General features: G+C 38.7%; 1 protein-coding gene across 8 annotated transcripts in view; it reads left to right on the top strand.

The window, feature by feature from the left end:
* The window catches only part of LOC107995644 (uncharacterized), a 148,070-nt gene that overhangs the window by 74,076 nt on the left and 53,990 nt on the right, over positions 1 to 20,004 (top strand). The window lies entirely within an intron of this gene.

Consider the following 20,004-nt stretch of genomic DNA (forward strand, 5'->3'; position numbering starts at 1 on the left):
CAACTTTCCATCCTAAGTGTTCGATTACGATCCAGTTTTGTTTCTCCCTTCCTCTCTTATTTTATCGTTTCTCGCCTCTACCAACGATGGATGGAAAAATTTATGCTTTTATGCTTTTCGACCTCGAAGGAGATAACTTCTGGCGATTTAATATACGTTCCAGTAACTTTTTCTTTTGTGAAACTCTTCGTGTTTTAAATTGTTTTTAATATCAACATAGAGAGTGTTTTCTCATTGTATTAATTTAGTTAACATCCTTCTCTCGATATATTTTAATTTTATTCGTGTATTTAAATATCTATTACAGATAATCTTAATGTCGATGTGCGTATCGATTTAATTATACGTAACGTGTTAATGTATTTGTGGAATTTAAAGGGGGGGTTAATTCTAGAAGCGAAAAATTGATGTATCTTTCTATCTCGTTCCGTCTAATTTAAATTGCTTAATAGTTTAACAACTAAATAACATGTCCGTAAATTTTGTTCCAGTCGTTTTTTTTTTTTCTTTTATGAAAAAGAAATCTCAACTCTCTTCCATTCTCGTCTGTCTATTTTTCCAATAAATATCTCAATTCTTACAACGTTGGAAAACCGTTTAGGTAAATTGATTCGAAACAGAATGATTACGGTTCGAGCGAAAATTCGAATCCATTGCCTTTCTCCCGCTCGATATCTCATTACGAGGATAAAACGATTATTGATGCAATGTCGTTTGAATCTCGCGCCGCCTAAAGGCATATAGCCACAATGCGCATGGCACAGTAATTTATGTATCGAGCTCGTGACGGTCTAGTTTCACCATTATTACGTCCCTGTATTTTTCCCGTATCCTTTCCTTTCCTCTCGTCTTGCCGCATTCTGCAACGATTTCAACGTCACGGTATTTGACATGACGATTTTATTGTTCGAAGACAATGGAATTTATATTCAAAGTGAATTAATGGATGGAATATTGCCATTTCTGTTAAATGGACTGCTCTCTGCTATGCTCTATTTCTAAAATATTAAACGAATATTGTTCAATACGTTTTTTTTTTACTTGGTAAAATCTTTTCAAATTTTTGTTAATAAATTATACACAGAGAAACGTAGCAACGATTCGACATTCTTATAAATAATAATTCAAACGGAATATAATACAATAAATAAATCGTTTTTCTTTTTTCTTCTTCTCAAGGCGTAAAAATTTTTTCTTTCCTTTCCTTTTCTTCTCCTTTGTTCACGAATTTAGAAATTTTTTCGAAAGAGTTCGAATCAAACCACGTTAAAAAAAAAAAGGAAAGAAGCTAGAAACTCTCCACTTTCTACTTACTTTATACCTTCTAATTAATTCAAACGTTTCGATTGTCGAGGCACGCACGTTTCCAAATCATCGTTTAATTATCAATTAAGATCAACGTTTCGAAATTCACTGTGCAATTGCAACAGGAATATCGCATCGTTTCCACGAAACAGAATACGGTTGAACGTATTTCTGGTATGTCTCACCGTTCTTCCGGAACACTTTGAGGCTCGCTGCGACGCACGTGCATGCGTACTTACGATCACATGGGTTCCATGCTGCAGCCAAGTGAATCTCGAGTCGAGATAATGCTCGATTACACCGAACCGTTTGAAACCGCGACGAGTAGAGTCGTATACGAGGAAATTTGGAGGAAGCGCAGCTGTCGAACCGCTCTTGTTTCCAATTTTACGTGAAACCTCTAATAACGAACCGTGTTAACTGTGGGAGAGAAATTTTGGAAATATAAGAGTAATTTCTGGAACCTTTGGTTAGTTAATGAGTGCAATTATTGTACGGAATATTTGGAAACGATTATTCGAATAATATTTTTTTTTTAATCTCGTTTTGCAATGCTCTTGCTTGATTCAATTGTTGGAACAGTTTTTTTAAGGGGGAAAAAAAAGAAAGTTTCAAATCATCGTCGACAAAATTTCGATTATGAATTGTTTCTTAAGAAAATATTCCGTTGCGACGAGAAAGATGTTATCGATTTGTAGCGATAAGAGAATTGATTGAAATCTCCATTACGTCTCGCTAATACAGCAATGAAAGAAAGTTTGAAATCATGAAATTTGTAATTGTAATAATTGGACGATGAGCGAAGATTCATCCAGTCGTGGTTGAAAATGAAATAATATAAAGGATTAGAAGCGCTGCTAATTAATTGAGAAAAGAATAATCAGAAGAAAAGAACATATCGGAATAATAATTAATTATATTCTCTAGACGGAATCAAATTATTACATCGAGTGAAATTACTGTTTGATTCGAGGAGCGCGGTTAATTAACTGTCCAGAGAAAAGATTTTTAATTACCGCGATAAGGATTCAAAGACAAATAACGAATTTTCTGAATGTGAACGAGATTCGAGAGAAATACGAAAGAGTTTTTTTTTCTTTTCCTTTTTCTTTTTTCTTTTTTTTTTTTTTAAATTACAATAGAAAGTACAACTTAATTAGCAAAGAAAAAACGGTAACAAAGCAGTGGCAGTAACGCGATAATTAAACAGAGCCAAAATACGTTAGTTAGTTGATCTTGTTTTATTTATTAACCCTTTTCTTCAAGCATTCTTCAAGATAATCCCGTATGCTTGGATTCATTTGAATCGCTGGAAATTTAAATGACCGAATCTTAATGTATATTATACCAAGTAGATTAATTACAAGAGATTATCTCCTATCTCCAGTATTCTTTCGTTTCTTAAATAAATATTGTTCGAACTGAACTGAAAAAAAGTGTTATCGAAAATAGCGCTTTAAAACTTTTCATAAATATTCGACTCTCTGCAAAAATTTGTCTACAATAAAATTAGCGAAGCAAAAGGAAAAAGAAAAAGAAAAAGAAAAAAGAAATTGAAAGATCAACACTCTTTAAAAATAATATAATTTAAATTCCAAAAGATCTCGGATCACTCTTCCATTACACACCGCTTCCATCACGCTACTTTCATCGTTAATCTAAATTATTACCCATCATCATCATTATCATCATCATCATCATCATCATCATCATCGACGTGGAGAAAGAACGGCAACCGACTCGGCGCATAGCTCAATCCCGGAGGAATTCGCGATCACGCGAGGAGCATTAGAAATAGACCTAACCAGCGCCGACAGGGAACCCCTAAGAAGAAGAAGACTGGAGCGAAGAGGAAGTATAATAATTGGATGTCAACAGGCGCGAGCGCGCGTAACATTGGCGCACGTACGATTCTGCTAACCCATGTCATTCCATCCATTCCTACTCCATCTTGCGTCTTCCACATCCTCTCCTCCTCCTCCTCTTTCTCCCTAAAAAGAGAACCTCCGCTCCTCCTCCTCTCCTCCTCCTCCTCCTCCTTCTTCTTCTTCTTCTTCTTCTTCTTCCTGCTCTGCCTCGCCACCGCCGACAACCCGCCGCGTAAATAAAATAAGAGAGCCGTTGACAGTTAGCCTGGCCCCTAACTGCGCGTTACGCGCTTGTAGAATAAATTGATATGTCACCGGCAGAGTTAATAAAGTTAATCGGGGATGCAAAGTAAATTAACGGCACCCTGTCGGGGAAGGAAAGTTTAACAGGAGCGTGACGAAGGTCAGATCGAGTTGGGGTCCAAGTTGGAGGAATGGATAAGGGTGAAACAAATCGTATCGAAGGTGGAAAGTAGCTCGAAGATTGGGAAGGGTTGTTCGTTATCGGGAGTTGGAGGGTTACTTGTGAGCGATCGTGCTGCTTGAAGGATTGTCTGGGAAGGAAATCGATATGTGGAAGAATAGTTGCGCGAACGAGTTTGGAAATGAACAAAGTATCGTTGGGAAAATGTTAAGGATTGTTCGGCCCTATTTCTCAACGGGGTGAGAAGAGAGTTTCTTTCTCCAAGCGTTGATCCTCTACACAATAAACTGATCCCTGTGATTTCTCGAGCCCAAAACGGTCCGAGAAAAGTTATTCCGTTTGAAATGTATACTTCGTTGGTTGATTAGGGCCGTGGTCTGGTCGCGTTGAGCAAAAATGAGGCGGAAAATGAATAGTCCCGGGAGAGTAATCCCGATTATTTAATGGGTCAAGAGCCCCGGCAACAAAGCAGACGGAAATTAGAGGTATTCGTCAGCGGTCTGGGTGGTATTCGCGCGTTCATTTCCCCTTTGGCCGGGTTATTCGTCGCCCTCGGTCACACCCTCTCTCCTAGCGATGGCCAGGCACTCGGCCAACTTGATTTTGATCTCCGACAGGAACACCCGTTCTTGTGCACCACACTCGAGATCCGTCGCGCTCTCGTGACCGTTTGTCCTAGAATCGTGTCGTGCACAAGCCTCCTCTCATTGTTGGATCGCGTCGACACGTTTCCCTTTTGCTCGCGTTGCGCATCTCTCTTGTTCCGATACAGGAGACGCGTCGATCGACAACGAGAAGTTTCTTTTTCTTCTTGGATGAATACTGCAGATTCGAAGAATGGATCGACTTTTGATTTCGAGTAGAGTTTATAATTGGTGAATCAATCGGTAAATAGTATGATCTTTCGAAATCTTTCCTCGTACGTTTCAGATAAATACTTTTCAACGGATGTTTTTGCGAATAACCGTGTGTTTGTTATACGCGCTGTCTGCAGATCTCGCGATATTCTTTATTAAAAAAACATTTAAAAGTAATTCGGATTAATTATCGCTTTCGATAAAATGAAAATATTATGTTTGAAAAGATAAAAATTCAATGAAAACGCTTCGTCCAACATGTATATACAATATATTTATCTTTCGGATTATATCTTCAATCAAGCACGAATTTGATTAAGAAGTAATACCCGTTTGTATAATTTGAAAAATTGCGAATTCTCATACATAAATTTCCATATAAATTATCCATCAGACGAATCTTCCTTAAAAACATTCTTACCCAAGAATTACCTACCGTTCCATCCGTTAATGATAAAACGTGTCTGCGAGCGTTCAACGATCGAAGGTTTCGCGCGCGATATCAATCATTTCTCTGAAATATCGCCGAGGACTGTTATCTTATCCGGAAGAATAATATCGCGCGTGTCCACGAAATGCAACTTGTACCGGCCACTTGAAATCCCTGATGTAATGCAATAAACCGTCCACGACGGTTGCTCGGATGTCGGTGATTCGTGCGATCGCCTCACGTTCGCCCGTTATTCGAGCGGACGGCGTCTGCTAATTCGGTCGAGAGAGAGAGGGGGGGACATCATTTCCAAATAGTTTCGCGGGAAGACGAGGCGTGCAGAGAGCGCCATTTATTTCGGAACGAAACGGGCGAAAGTTGGAAAGCGTTAAATTTCGAGCCGGTGTCGAGCCCGTGGGACGCTTTAAATCTTCATCCAAGCTCGTGAGCTTGTTTCATTTATCAAGAACAGGATGTTGTTTGCGCGTTTGGAAAAGTTTGCGCCCAAACCAACATGGCGGCGCAAATATGCGCTCCCGGTTCTTACGGAAACGGTCGCCATTGCTTGGATAAATCATTCCGTGTTTTCTTCTTTTTTTCTTTTTGGATGAGTCAGTAATGGAAAATAATGGAGATCAACTGATGGGGAAAGTTCATTTCGTTGGAAGTTTTAGAAGGAGATCTTTTAACTTGTAATTTTGCAATTTTTCTCGATTCTTCAAGAGGAAGAAATAACGGTTTAAATATTTTGCGTGGAAAATGGCCGCCATATATCGTTTTTTTCCTTTTTTTTTTTTTTTGATGAATCGTGGAAAATTACTAATGGAAATTAATCGATGAAAAAAGTTTTAAAATTTTAAATGGAATCTTTTAAATTGTAATTTTGCCATATTTGATCCTCGAAGAAGATAAAATAACGGTTTAAATTTTTGCATGGAGAATGACCATACATTGCTTTGATAAATTTAATTTTTTGTTTTTCTTTTTTGATAAATCGATAATGGTGGAGATAATGGGAATTAAAAAAGTCCATTTTATCGTTTTGTTGGTTCGTTTGAACTTTTAAGAAATCTTTTAAGTTGTAATCTTTTAATTCTCGAAGAGGATATAATAAAAATTTTTCTGTATTTGTAAAAATACAATTGTGTAAAATATTTTTCAATCAATATTTACCTACAGTTTTAATCGATCTACTTTCGCTTTTCAATTTCTGAGAATTATCAATATGTTATTCGCTCGAATACCATAAATATGCAAATGGAATTTAAGTACTTTTAACGATTAATAATTAAATATGCAAATATATTCATAGTCAACGGGAGTACGCGTATAATTATATCTGCATTTATTTAACATTGATGCGAGTACGACACAAATGTATATTTATTGAATAATTTCCTTTTCTTTTGGTAAATATATATATACATATATGTATATTTAAATATCTTTGACGTAATTAAATAAACATAACACATGTTCGATAAATTGGACAAGAAGGAACTCGTTTAAAAAACTTGCTCGATGCAAACTTGTTACTTTACTGTTCTGCAAATAGAATTCGATATCATTCCCGATAATTGAATCTATCTAATCTGTAGGAAAATATTCTCTTTTCTAATTTATGAAAAATAAAATTGATAGAAAAGAATAATTTAAAAAAAAAAAAAAGATTGATAGTTCGTGCGGTTCAAGGTTTCACGTATAAAAGGGAACAAAAACGGGGTTTTTTTTTCGGTGAAATGTGCAAGAGGTCAGGGCGACACTATTTTTAGGCGACCTTCGTCACTCGGAAAACCTTCAAGGAACACCTCGCAACCTTCGCCAAGGTTTAAAAGATGTATGATACATTCTCCGTGATATCGAACAGTTTTTCGTCTTTCCACGCCTCTGCTCTCTTTAAAGGTTAAAAAATATTTTCAACCATATCGAGTTTCTCAGAGAATTTTCATTTTAATCGTTATTGACAATTTATACGATCATTTCTATCGTTTCGCTAATGATAAAATCGCATCGTTTGGATATCGTTTCTCTTTTTTTTTTCCACAAATTTTACATTAATTTTACACGTCACCTTGTTAGAACAAAGTTCAAATTGAAATTCTTTCCAGTTATTTCGAACAATTTCCTTGCCAAACTCATCGCAAACAACGATAACGATCCGAAGAGGAAGAAAGAAAAAAAAGAGTAATCTTCTCCTTCTCGAAAAATGGCTCGAAACTTCTCTTCTCTATTTCCCTTCCGAACTTCCTCTGAGCGTTATTTCACTCGTATCGACGAGAAATACCAGGACAACGAAGTTGTGACGCGTGAACCCCCTGGCGATAAAGCTTATAGTGAAATTCCTTGGCACATAACCGGTAGAAGAACCGGTACGCCTCGTTATGCTTTTATGCTTTCGAACTGTCGTTGAATAGCCGGCGAGTGATACCATCTTCCTAGTAACGTTATCATCGCATAACACGAATAACTGCGGACTCGGTGGTGATTGTTCCTAAGTGCTTCGATGGTGGATCAACTATTTTTTTTTTTTTTATCGATCGAAGAATCGACGAATTTGGAGAAAATGTCAGAAATTTTTAGGCTTCGAGTTTTTAATTCGAACCGTAATTCGATTATTTTTATACCGGAATGAAAAAGTTATGGTATAACAATAACAATCGAATCATGCGTGTGTAAAATGTTATTACGTGACTCACTACCGTAAATATACGTACATTGTACGCATGAGTTAATAATAGAAATTTCAAAATTTCCAACGAATTTTCATTTCATACGAAAACCTTCGCGGTAAATGTTCCAATACTTATTACAATTATTAACGAGATTCAAAAATGAAAAATATCCAATGAATTTTTCCAAGAGATACGCGATGAACGTTTTCTATCAAATTCAATTCTCGAAACCTCCAAATCTCGAACATTCCATTTCCATTGAAAAAAACCTTTCAAATAAATTCGAGGCGATCTTCCATCCATTTCATCTTTTCCACGGTGGCGAAAAATTGCACCCGCATCCCTCAGGAATCGCGCACGATCCCGCGATAAGGGCCCCGGCCGTAGTAAAATTGCTGCTCGCGCATAACGCAAGAGGCGCACGCCCCCACTTGCGGTCCCAAACGGTCGCCAAGTGGTCGGCTCGAGAGCGAGAGAGAGAGAGAGGGCGCCAACACGAAGGTACGGATCGGTCGGTAGAGGAGTAGTGCGACGGTTGCACCACTGGAGGCGCACACGAGCGCGCGGAAGCACACGGACGCGGTGGTAGGCCGGCACGAGGCGAGCAGCGGCGGGCCAAGTCTCCGAGCGAACGGGCGAGTAGTCGCGAGTAGACGGCCTCTGCCACGGGATCGCGTCGCGCCGCGCTCTTCGCGTCCACTGTTCAGGAACGAGCGAGAAACGAGCGCAACTCTCTCACCTGCGTCTCTCCCGACTAATCGGAGATTACACGCGGATCTCGCCTTCCTTCCTTTCTCTCGCTCTGTCTCTCTCTCTTGCTCGCGAAAATTCAGTTTGCGTTGGACTTTTGAACGAGTGTATCGAAGATTCGCGGGACTTGTGCGCGACCGAGTGTCCACGGAGAGGATCGAAAGTACGAATTCGAGTCAAGTGGATTTAAATACAGTTGCACCGTTATGTTCCATCTGAATTTCAGGGATTCGTTCGAAATTCACCTCGCGATCGAGCGTCGATAATCTCCAAGGAGCGTGCAACGACGTCTTCGATCACGTGTTTCCTTCCACCGAATTACGCCTCGGCGTCCGGTCCTCTCCAGCATTCGGTTCCAAGCCCGACACCGATTCCACGACTCGACGAGAGAAGACCCCCACACCTTCAAACCTGCCCCTTCCCCCACCTTGCGCGCGTCTTCCTTCCAGTCCCTTTCTTCTTCTTCTTCTTCCACGAGAACCGCTCGCTCCGAGTCGGCGAGGCTGAAATATTTGGCGCGCCGGTAACGAACGACCTTTCCTTCGAAATCGAAAAGGTCGCCGTGCCCTCCCCCTCCTCCACTCGGATCATAGGTTGCACGGTGGTTGACTGGAATGGACCGTTATAGCAGCCGCATTCTTACGTGTCATCGGGCGCTGTGAACTCGCGCGCCGCTTAATTAACGCGTGATAAAACGAGCGATCTATGAAGCCTCGCGTAAGTAAAGTTCGCGTAAGGAATGTTCGATATATTTTTCCCCCTTCGTCTCTTGGAATCGTAGACTAGGCGAATAATATTTAGCAAGCGATCGAAAGTTCCAGATATAATAAAGAAGGAGAAGAAGGATTATTGGTCTAAGAGTAGCATACCTTCCTCCGTGTGAGAAAACGATCTCTCTCGAATGGATCCTCCAATCGAACCCTCCTGAAAACCATTCCGACCCACAGCACAGATACCGTGCATCCGAAACATGGAACCGTTCCACTTCGATCCGCTGCCCGTCGACGATGATTCGATGACTCGAATCGAGTTGGAGAGACTCGAAGATGAGTATGCGATGGGGGCGACGAAACACGGGCGTGCAAATTGCCGCGGAAAGTAGTGCTACGAATCCCGTGATCGCAGCAGCAACCGTGTCGTTAGCGATGGAAACGGTTCGTTGTTAACCGGTTCGTTTCCCCGACGATATTTCCTCGCGCGATCGATTTGACGAAGATGTTCGGGAAGGATCGATCGTAGAGAAGAGAAGGGACGATGACGATCGGGACGTGAATCGAATGTGAGTGCGTTTCTTGCGGAGGAGGAATATTTATATACAAACGCATTTATTTGGGACACGCGGGAAATATTCATGGGACGAGAACGGTCGGTTCGCGGGAGTGGAAATAGAGATCGACACGGTTGGCAACTGTTGAATAATATATACGAGTGCAGTTGGTGTCGAGTTGGGGGAGAAAAGGAAGAGGAGGAGGAGAAGAAGTTTAAACGCGATTTTTTCCTTTCTCCTTTTTCTATCCGCCCGCGAGAAATGGCCATCCTCGCGAGAACGTTCGAGGTGGCTTGATGGAAGATTCAACGAAGGAAAGATGCGTGAGTACTTTTTTATTTTGATCCGATTTAAAGAAATTTTTCCAACTTCGGCAAACTCGGCTCGATCTGCAACAAATTTTTAAAAAAAGACGTTTACCTGAGAGACTTGGCTAATTTCTCTGAAGGACGAATGTAACGGTTGAAATTTAATTTATTATTATTATTATTGTTATTATAAAAATGCACGTAAGCAACGAGAAAATGATTAGGAATAACTTCGACAATTCGGTACGTAATAATTTCGGTACGAAAATTCAAGTTCAATGTTGTATGATTTCCTGTAAGTCAGGTATATGAAACAACCTTGTCTTATCTTGACTAGTTTGCGAGGAATAATTACGTGTACACGGCGAAACCGGTTATGCTGTATACTGAAAGCCCGAAGGAAAAATAAACAAAGAAAAAAAATACTGGAAGAATCGCATTTTTCTTTGCCTGTGTGTCACGTGTACGATACGCCGCATCGAAGAATCGGGTATGTTTTCGAGTGAAATATTTTTTATTTGAACCAGAGTGCGAGCCGAAAGAGGGAAAAGGTGAATATCTAAGAAAGAAATAACCGTAATAATAATTTCCAGTTACAGTTTTTTACACGAGCATTTAAAGAATCAAGGACGCATATGACAAACGTGCGAATAGTTGATCCGATTCAATATCCCGTTCTCTGCGATCGTTGCAACGCGATCAGAAATTAATTAGAAGATAAATCGAGGGGAAAAGAAGAAAAAAAAGAAAATTGCTTCTAGTAAATCTATATCACGAGTCACGCGTATTTTTAATAAAAAGGAAATTGAAAGTTTCGAGTAACGAATCTGACCTCCGCTGTCTTCCTCTACGTTAAAAAAAACGTGGGAAAAAAGGGAAGACCAAAATCTAGAAAATTGTCAAACGAGGAGAACAGTTATTAAGAGACGTATCTGGTGGGGGAAAAAAATGAAATGGCGATTAATTCTCAAGAATTTCATACGAGAAACACGGTGAACGAGCTACCGGTCCGCCCACCGTTCGTTTGATAGCTAAGAAGAAATAAGATAGAAGAAGAAAGAGAAAGAGAGAGAGAGAGAATAGAAAAAAAGAAAAGAAGGAGAAGGAAGAACGATGATGCCTGGCCTATTGATTCGTCTCATCTCTCTTAATGCATTATTCAATATATCGATGGGAGCTTTATGGATAGGTGAATTCGAAAATACGGATATTGTAATAACCACGTTTGCGTAATTAACGATGACGACACGATTTATAACCCTGTTTATGTTTTCCGTGACGTGAAATCGCGTTGATTTGTTTGGATCGAACGATATTCGGGCTGAATTGTTACGAGAACAAATTATTTGAAATAGCGATCGTTTTAACTATTTGATAATTCATAAAAGTGATATTTAACGGCTGCTAATTGATATTATCATATTATATAGAATTACTAACTGCTGAAATGAATCGTTTGTCATCAGAAAACAATTTTTTTCCTTTCTGAAATCTAACAGTTCTTTTTTTCTCTTCTTTTTTTTTTTAGAGCATAGAATCATAAATATTTTACACACGAAGAAAGTTAAATTTCCCCAAAGAATTATTACCCCGAGAAAACCTTTTTAATAATCCGTCGTGAAACATTGCGACTACATCCTCATTTACCTAATAATTCATCTACATTTTTAATTCGAGTGCGTGCACGAAGTGCAGGAACGGAGAAGAGACACGCGTAGAGAGAGAGAGAGAGAAAAAATTCCATCTCGCTATTGCGAGGATGGAAGAGATCTACGCGAATTATATAATCGATCGGTTGCATATGCGACGATTATATCTCACAGTTAAACGATGACACATCCTCGATCAAGTATCGTTTCCTATCTCCTTTTATCTGAACCTCAATGAAAAAAAGAAACGACGAATTCGAGTAATAAACAGCCTCCTCGGTTAACAACTTCCTTCGAGGCACGTGGGAAGAGGAATAAAATAAATTTCGGCCATCTTCGCGATACAATGCACGATGTTACGAAAATTTGTGAAGATATTTCAAAAGGTTTACACGATGATTTCAGCGGATTGATAATGCTCGTTATCTCTCGATATTCTGGAAAATAATGATTCTGGGAACTCGTGTACGGATCCCGTTAAAAACTCCAAGTAACGCAGTTATTTGGTAACGAGGCGAGTTAATTGGAACGGGTTTGTAATAGAAAGGATCATTGTTCTCGAATATGCGAATTTGTTAATTAATTAGACAGATTCGAGGTGATAATAAATTCGACTATCTCGGTCTGATCTCATCGTTCGATCCTTCCATGATTTGTTGAAAATGTCCGAAATTTCGGTAAAAATTTTATCCTTGAAAAAGATCAATTTGACGATCTAATACGTCTCTCGTCGTTTAATCGTTGTTCTAACCGCGAGCAATTCTTCGCTCGTTAAATTCGAGGATTCAAAATCTAATCTAAAAAAAGAAAAAGAATAGCAGCGTGGAAATTGGTGATTTCTGGGAATGGAAAAATATTTTCCCATTTTCCGTCGAACCGTTCATCAGAAATTCTCACTTGATCGCTCTGTTCGTATCTCGCCAATTGTATTGGAACATGCGAATGGAAGGGAGGGGGCGCGAGCCGAACAACTCACGAACAGTTCACAAGTTTCGTGAACTCGTTTTAAATTAACTCGGTTTCTACGGTGATTCGCGGTGACATTAGCGATGAGCTGATAATTTGGTAGGTGGCGCGTGTATTATGCTCGTGTACCACGCGAAATAATCCTAAATACGGGCATTGGACTGCAGCGATTTACATCAACGATGTACGGATTTTCGATTAATAAATGGTCGAAGGCGCGGCGACTGATTTCACAGGGTGAGATTAAATATTCGTCATGCATTAAAGCTTTCGAAATGGCAACTTTTTTGGACGGACGTCTCTTATTCGTAAAAGAAATTATAAAAACATTTTCGTTGTGCAATAAAATTTTTTCACAATTCTGAAACGGAGGGAGAGAAACAATTTCAATTTACTTAATTTATAATTCGTTGAAAAATTGCTCAAAGTTTTTAATTCGTAAGGGGATAGATAGCGAAGAAAGAATTTAAGCAAAAATTCCACAACTGTTATCCTTCTGTTCGTGTCATCCACTCCGAAGCGCAGGTATATTCGCGATGCCAGGTCATCGGTAATTAACCTTTTAAGCCGCGTATAGCCGCGTACGTATGTGCATTCAATGAGTATCATCCGCGCGGACTGTGGAGGGAATATTCATCAGGCATCAAAATGGCATTTAGCGTGGATCATAAAAACAAAACACGACTGACGGAAGATTCTTTTCCCCTTCGAACGAATAGAAAAAACTTCAATTTCCAAAAAATGTCGAGGAAAAAAAATTACGATCTGATTTCGGAGACTGACCATCGCCGAAGTGACTCGTTCCATCCACCGTTCGCTCGCGTATCAATTAACGTTCGAAGGGAATAATATTTCTCTCGACATCGCGAAAAACAATCGAATAAATCCTCGGAATCGACGGGACATTGATATTCTGCCCTGATTCCGCTAACGTGTACATCTATATTCCGTGTCGACATTCCGTAGAATATTTGCGATCGTGCGGCTCGCGTTACTCTCTTTGTAACTAGGCAACATCTGCGATACAAGGCTGACAGTGAGCCGCGCCGAGAAAACGGCTTTTATCCCCTGAATTTTATTCGAAACCACCGTCGAATCTCGATGTACCGGGTGTCGTCCCGTCACGCGACGAGGTACAAGATAAAATTTGGAGAGGTTTACAGGGGGAGCTCCCTTTATAACCCGTTTTCACGCGTCATTGAAAGAGAGGGAATTCGGGAAGAGATCGATGGATGTAATACGCTCGAGACGTTCGGTCGTAATTTAAATTTTTATTTTATCATCGCGATCGGGAAGAATTCACCTGTGTGTTAATCTGTTGTTTTATTGTTTTCTTTTTCTATTTTTCTTTTGTTCGTACTTGTCGATAAAAATGAAAGGATGATCGAATCGGAAAGATATCGTTGAATATCGTTATTGCTAATTTTTGATAAAGTTGTTTAATAAAAAAAGAAAAAGTCAAGTAATTTTCTATCGCGAAAGCCAATTCAATTTCTCGGAAAACGATCTATTTGCAAGGAAATATCTGTACAAATAATGCAAATAATGTATATCTTGATCCAATCCGTTCTTGTCGCACTGGAACTATTTTAATTCAGCCCAAAGGGACCTCCACGTGGTTTAAAATCTCTGGCAGGCAATTCGATTCGACGAAGGCGTACGTACGTCTGAACAACGAGACGAAACTTGCATTACCGTGTAAATATTATTAAGAGGGGGAACACGAATCGTGGTAATCCGTGGCGCGAGTTAATCGAATTTCCTGTTGGCCAGAATTTCCAACGATTTTATTCGATTTTAGTTAACAACAAAATGAAATTTCCGGGAGAAAAAGAAAGAAAGAAAGAAAGAAAAAAACGAATCGATTTTTCGAACGGAGCGAAATTTCACCGAAAATACGTAGTTTTTTGAAATTTCGAATTTTTTAACCTCGTTTCGAAAACTCGCCGCCCGAATAAACGTGTATAATATAAAATATACCGATGTGAAATTGTTTGGAAGCGAATATGTGGGAATTTTTGAAGTTTGGAATTTGGAAAAAAATTTATCGTTCCCATAGAAACATATAAACACGTTATAAATTGATAAATAATAAGATTCATCGATGTTTCTCTTCCAAATTACAAGGATTGCAATTTCGTTACAATGGAATTCCATTTGTCGGAAATTTTAGCTAATGCCTGATTAACTAAATTCCTCTCGATCGAGGCCGCTTATCCGTGTGTGAGCTACTAAATACCATAATAGAAATTACGGATAAATTCTTGTAAATCATCCTATTACACGGATCGTTCCACGAACAACAATTCCAACGAATAGAGATTGGTCGAAAAAAAAAAAATTTTCTCACCGATTAAACAAATTACCCCGAATCACGAAATTAATATCGTCGAAACTGTTCCAATTTTTACGTGAAATTAATCCTTGCTTGAATTTTCAACCGAAAAGAATCTTGCTTGGACATTCCCTGCTACATACCTCCGATCGATATTCATAGCCTAGCCTAACCGTTTCGTCCCCGCCATCTGTATCTATCCACCGAGCGATCGAGGAATCGTAAGAATCCCCGTTTCGATCGATCGGTCGCGCTTCGATGCCTCGAAACGGGGCCAATATCGCGATCGTAGTGCACAACCTCGCCCCCTGATATGTCGCGTCGCTCGGGTGAAGAAATTCGAACGTTATAACGCGTGCACGGTCACAGTCACCACGAGAGTTGTGCGTATGTTGACCGGCTCGTGCATATACAGGATGTCCGATTTGACGTCTCAAGGCGATTCCAATGCGTTAACAGATCGAGTGACGTGAACGTATGCGTCATGGTGGTTTCCTATTCTGTCTATTTTTCTAGAAAAAAGGGGCAAAATAGTAGTAAAGCAAAATTTCACGTATCTCTTCCTTTTGTACGGTTCGATATAAGTATTATAAATATCGTTAATATAATGTGATATGATATAGGGATTTCTATGGAGGTTGACACAGTTCGAATCTTTTTAGAAAAAAGATTTTTCCACGCATCTTTCGTTCAGTGTTCGATGCAAATGCGTATGAATTTTTTGTTTCAGTTTCGTATCAGATTTGTGAGAAAAAAAGGAAAAGTTGTTCCATCTTATTTTCTCGAGTACTCGTGGTTATTACGTTTCTTGTTACGTCCACAGGTGGACACCCTGTAGATGCGCAATATCCGTGCGCAACAAGGTAACATGCAATAGTTTGGTAATATGCAATGCTCCGCTCCCCCTCTCTTGAGATCAATTCGTGCAATACGATACGATCGTATCGTGAAACTTCATCCTGCTTGGCCCGTGCGAGCTGAATTTTCTCACGAAACGTTCGAAAAAACGCAGTTGCGCCACTTCTCGATCGTTTATCCCATTCCAAGGTCGATACTTCCGCCACGTACGGAAGCTTCCTGATGAAAAACTGAATTTATGACGGGGGAAATTGATTTGACGTTGGATAGCAGCTTTTAGAATTGTTTATTGCAGTTTCTTTCTCTCTTTTGCTCTCGAAAATCAGGGCTCGAAATTTCAATTTTCGAATGGAAAATCTATCGAATTTTAAAATCTCTCGTAGATTTTCAAAATTCCTTGCAAAATTAAGAAAAGATTTAAGATTATGAAGTAAGAAAATGGTCGTCGAATCGCCAATTTCAGCCCGGATTGGAACGAATCGCAGGCACGCACGATATTATTCCGTTTCTTTGATTAAGATGTCGAGCTCGAGGATTCCTATGAGGGAATCCTTATTCATCCGCGAGCAATTAAATCACCTGGCAAATTTCAACGGCTTAAACACCGTTGAAAGAAGTTTGCACGGCTGATTTCTTGCGCCATTTCTTGACAGAAGGGAGGATCTTCCCTTTCGATTACCGTGCCTTTCATCTTCCTTTCGATTTTCTATTCTCCCTTGGAACCACCCTTTCAGACGCGGACTAATTAATCGTAGCGTCGTCTACTCTCCCAGCGACCACCATCGTTACGATCCTTTCCCAGGATCCAAGGGAAAAATTCCAATCTTGTTTTACGACGCCTCTAACCCGGCCAATTTGCGGGACCCGATGGCGAACGTGGATGAATTTACCTAATCGAATTGCGTGCAAACCTGCCGAAAAAACTTCTTTTAATTATTTCCCATGTAAATTGCCCTTTGTAAACATTGTTCCCTTCTAATTTCCCCCTTTCTCGAGAAGTAATCATAATCATTTCGAAACCTTTATATTCGTGTATAAATAATAACAAGAATACGTGTGATTAGATTATTATTTCTTTCAGCAATTAACGAAATCATTCGAAATTTACAAATTTAGATTCTCGAACTAAATCGAAATCTTTCCAACGTGTTCGATCCCTGAATTCGAGAACGAGTTATATATATATACATCTGTCGAGCGAATCGACGAACACGATCGACACAAAATATTTTTACCGCGGCCACAGAAACCAGATCCGCGCAAGAGATACGCAACAACTCGTTATTAGATCGTTACACGATTAAGGTAAGGCGGTGTTTAAGCGCATGCCGATTATCCGAGCAGGGATCGCGTCGATCCTTCCAAGTCTTGGCCAGATGAAATTAAGATAGACGGGTAGGTAGTCGGCCGAGCTTGATGCAATTTCGAGCGAGGGGAGGGAAAGGGGTGGTGTCGTTTAAATAAATTAAGCCTCCGAGGTTGGCTCCGTTCCGGCTCGATTCCCGCGATCCGCGATAAATCGGCGTATCTCGTGGATCGAGGGCTACCGATAATTACTTAGCCCGCTAAGTTTTAATGCAATAGTTGCTTACTTCGATGGGACACGGGCGCTAAGTGGCCGCTGTTAATTCGTAATTTAGTAACGAGTAACGGCCAAATAGGAATAGTTGTGGTAACTAAGAGTTACGCGAGTGTAACCGATGTCGTAATTGATACAGGAATTAAATTGTTCGTGCGCGGTGATTAAATAATTATTATTGATTCCAGTTTCGATATAAATCTAGGTTAGGTTTCTGTGATGGATCGTTGAAAATATAATCGAATAATTTTTCATAAATCTTCGTTAATAATATAAATGTAGGTTTCTGTATGGATAATAATTTCGAATAATTCGAATAATTTTTCATAAATCTTCGTTAATAATTTGTTCTTGGTTCGTCCATTGAACAATCTTCTCATTTCTGCAAAGATATCGTTCATGCACGATAATCGAATTATTATTGATTCCAATTTCGATATAAATCTAGGTTAGGTTTCTGTGATGAATTGTTGAAAATATAATCGAATAATTTTTCATAAATCTTCGTTAATAATTTATTCTTGGTTCATTGAACAATCTTTTCATTTCTGCAGAGATATCGTTCGTGCGCGGTGATTAAATAATTATTATTGATTCCAGTTTCGATATAAATCTATTAGGTTTCCGCGATGAGTCGTTGAAAATATAATCGAATAATTTTTCATAAATCTTCGTTAATAATTTGTTCTTGGTTCGTTCATTGAACAATCTTTTCATTTCTGCAGAGATATCGTTCGTGCATGATAATCGAATAATTATTATTGATTCCAATTTCGATATAAATCTAGGTTAGGTTTCCGTGATGGATCGTTGAAAATATAATCGAATAATTTTTCATAAATCTTCGTTAATAAATTGTCCTTGGTTCGTCCATTGAACAATCTTTTCATTTTTGCAAAGATATTGTTCGTGCACGGTGATTAAATAATTATTATTGATTATATTTCCAGTTTCGATATAAATCTAGGTTAGGTTTCTGTAATGGATCGTTGAAAATATAATCGAATAATTTTTCATAAATCTTCGTTAATAATTTGTTCTTGGTTCATTGAACAATCTTTTCATTTCTGCAGAGATATCGTTCGTGCACGATGATTAAATAATTATTATTGATTCCAGTTTCGATATAAATCTATTAGGTTTCCACGATGGACCGTTGAAAATATAATCGAACAAATGACATATCTACGTTTCTCATCTAAAATTTTCCAATCCTCACTAATGTTGAATAACTTTTCATTTCTGGACAAATAATCGTAAAAAATTATTTCAAACCTTCCCACGTCACCTCTCGAAAACTCTCTCCCAGCAAGGTTTCTTGGTGCACTTCCACTTATCGGAGCACGATATGTGGAAAGGAACAAAGGAATTCGTCTTTGAATGGTGGACTCGCGGCGAGCGATCAAGCTCGACGAAAGGACAGGGCGTTTAATGCACGTTCGAAGGTGTAACACGTGGCATTCTGCTCTGTGCCAATGGGCACGCCGCGATACGTTTGAATTACAGCCGGGCTCGCGCCGCTCTTTCGTGACGTTTATCGTTCGCATTCCATTGGAATGAGCGGCAGATAACGCTGAGAGGCATTCCGCGGGAAAAGTCGTGGAGAATTGTCCTGCTCGTAAAGATAAATCATCATGGCGCCGTGTCTAGGATATGCTAGAAATCATAGGAGAGAGTGAAAATCGAATCGAATATCGAAGAATTAAATATTTGTAATTTTTAGATGGATTTATCGTCTCGTCAATTTATACAATGATTTTGTTCAGATCGATGAAAAGGTGATTTGAAAAAGAGATTGAATTGAATTATTCATTTTTTATTTTTATTTTTCAAGATTGTTTATTAGTTTTAAAAAAAAAAATCTGTTCAAATTTTGCATAAAATGTAAATATATTTAAGAGACACGTTTATGAAGCTTGAACGATATTCCGGAAAAGTATCACAAAGTATCGACAACCTGTCAAATTTACGTGTATACAGTAATATTTTAAAGCAACGTTTACGTGAAAAAATATTTTACAGAATAAATGTTTGATGAAAACTTATTATCGTGTATAAATGGAAACTTTTATAATTTTTCGTGTAAGCGTAATAGCATTTCTTTTTCATATAAATAAGAAATGGAATTATATTTGCGGAAAATAGATTTTACAAGTTAATTTTTACAATGGAACGGAATCCAATTGTTTTTCTCCTCCTATTCTTCTATATTTATTCTTCTTATTCCCTATATTCAAATGAAATTTTAATACTTTTTAAAAGCTTTTTACACTCAAGATATTAACATAAAATCCATTCACAATTATTGTTGGATTTAAGTCGCCTTTCCAACGTATCATTTTCTTAAATTCTTACTTATTATCTTCTTATCCACGATCAAATAGAGTAGAATAAAATAAAGTTGAAATTTAAAAATGGTAGAGATCGTGGAGCGAAAAATGATGACGGTTTGTTCGAAAATTGCAAACTGAGACTAATTCTGCTTCGAATATCGCAGAACTAACGGTCCAGCCTTAACTGGAGTGTATTAGCTCGCATCGTGTCATTAGCGACTCGATAATGCATTATTAGCTGGACCGAGTGCGTAATGAGTCTTGCACATACAACAATATACCATGGTTAAATACTTTGGATATCAGTGAAGGATTTTAAACGTTCTAAATCTGTGGAATGTCTATTCTTTCGACCCATCGTTTCTTCCATCCGGTTTTTACCTCGATTCGATTTTACAAAATG

This window comes from Apis cerana, linkage group LG4 (assembly GCF_029169275.1).
Source record: "Apis cerana isolate GH-2021 linkage group LG4, AcerK_1.0, whole genome shotgun sequence".
In the NCBI taxonomy this organism is placed as follows: Eukaryota; Metazoa; Arthropoda; class Insecta; order Hymenoptera; family Apidae; genus Apis; species Apis cerana.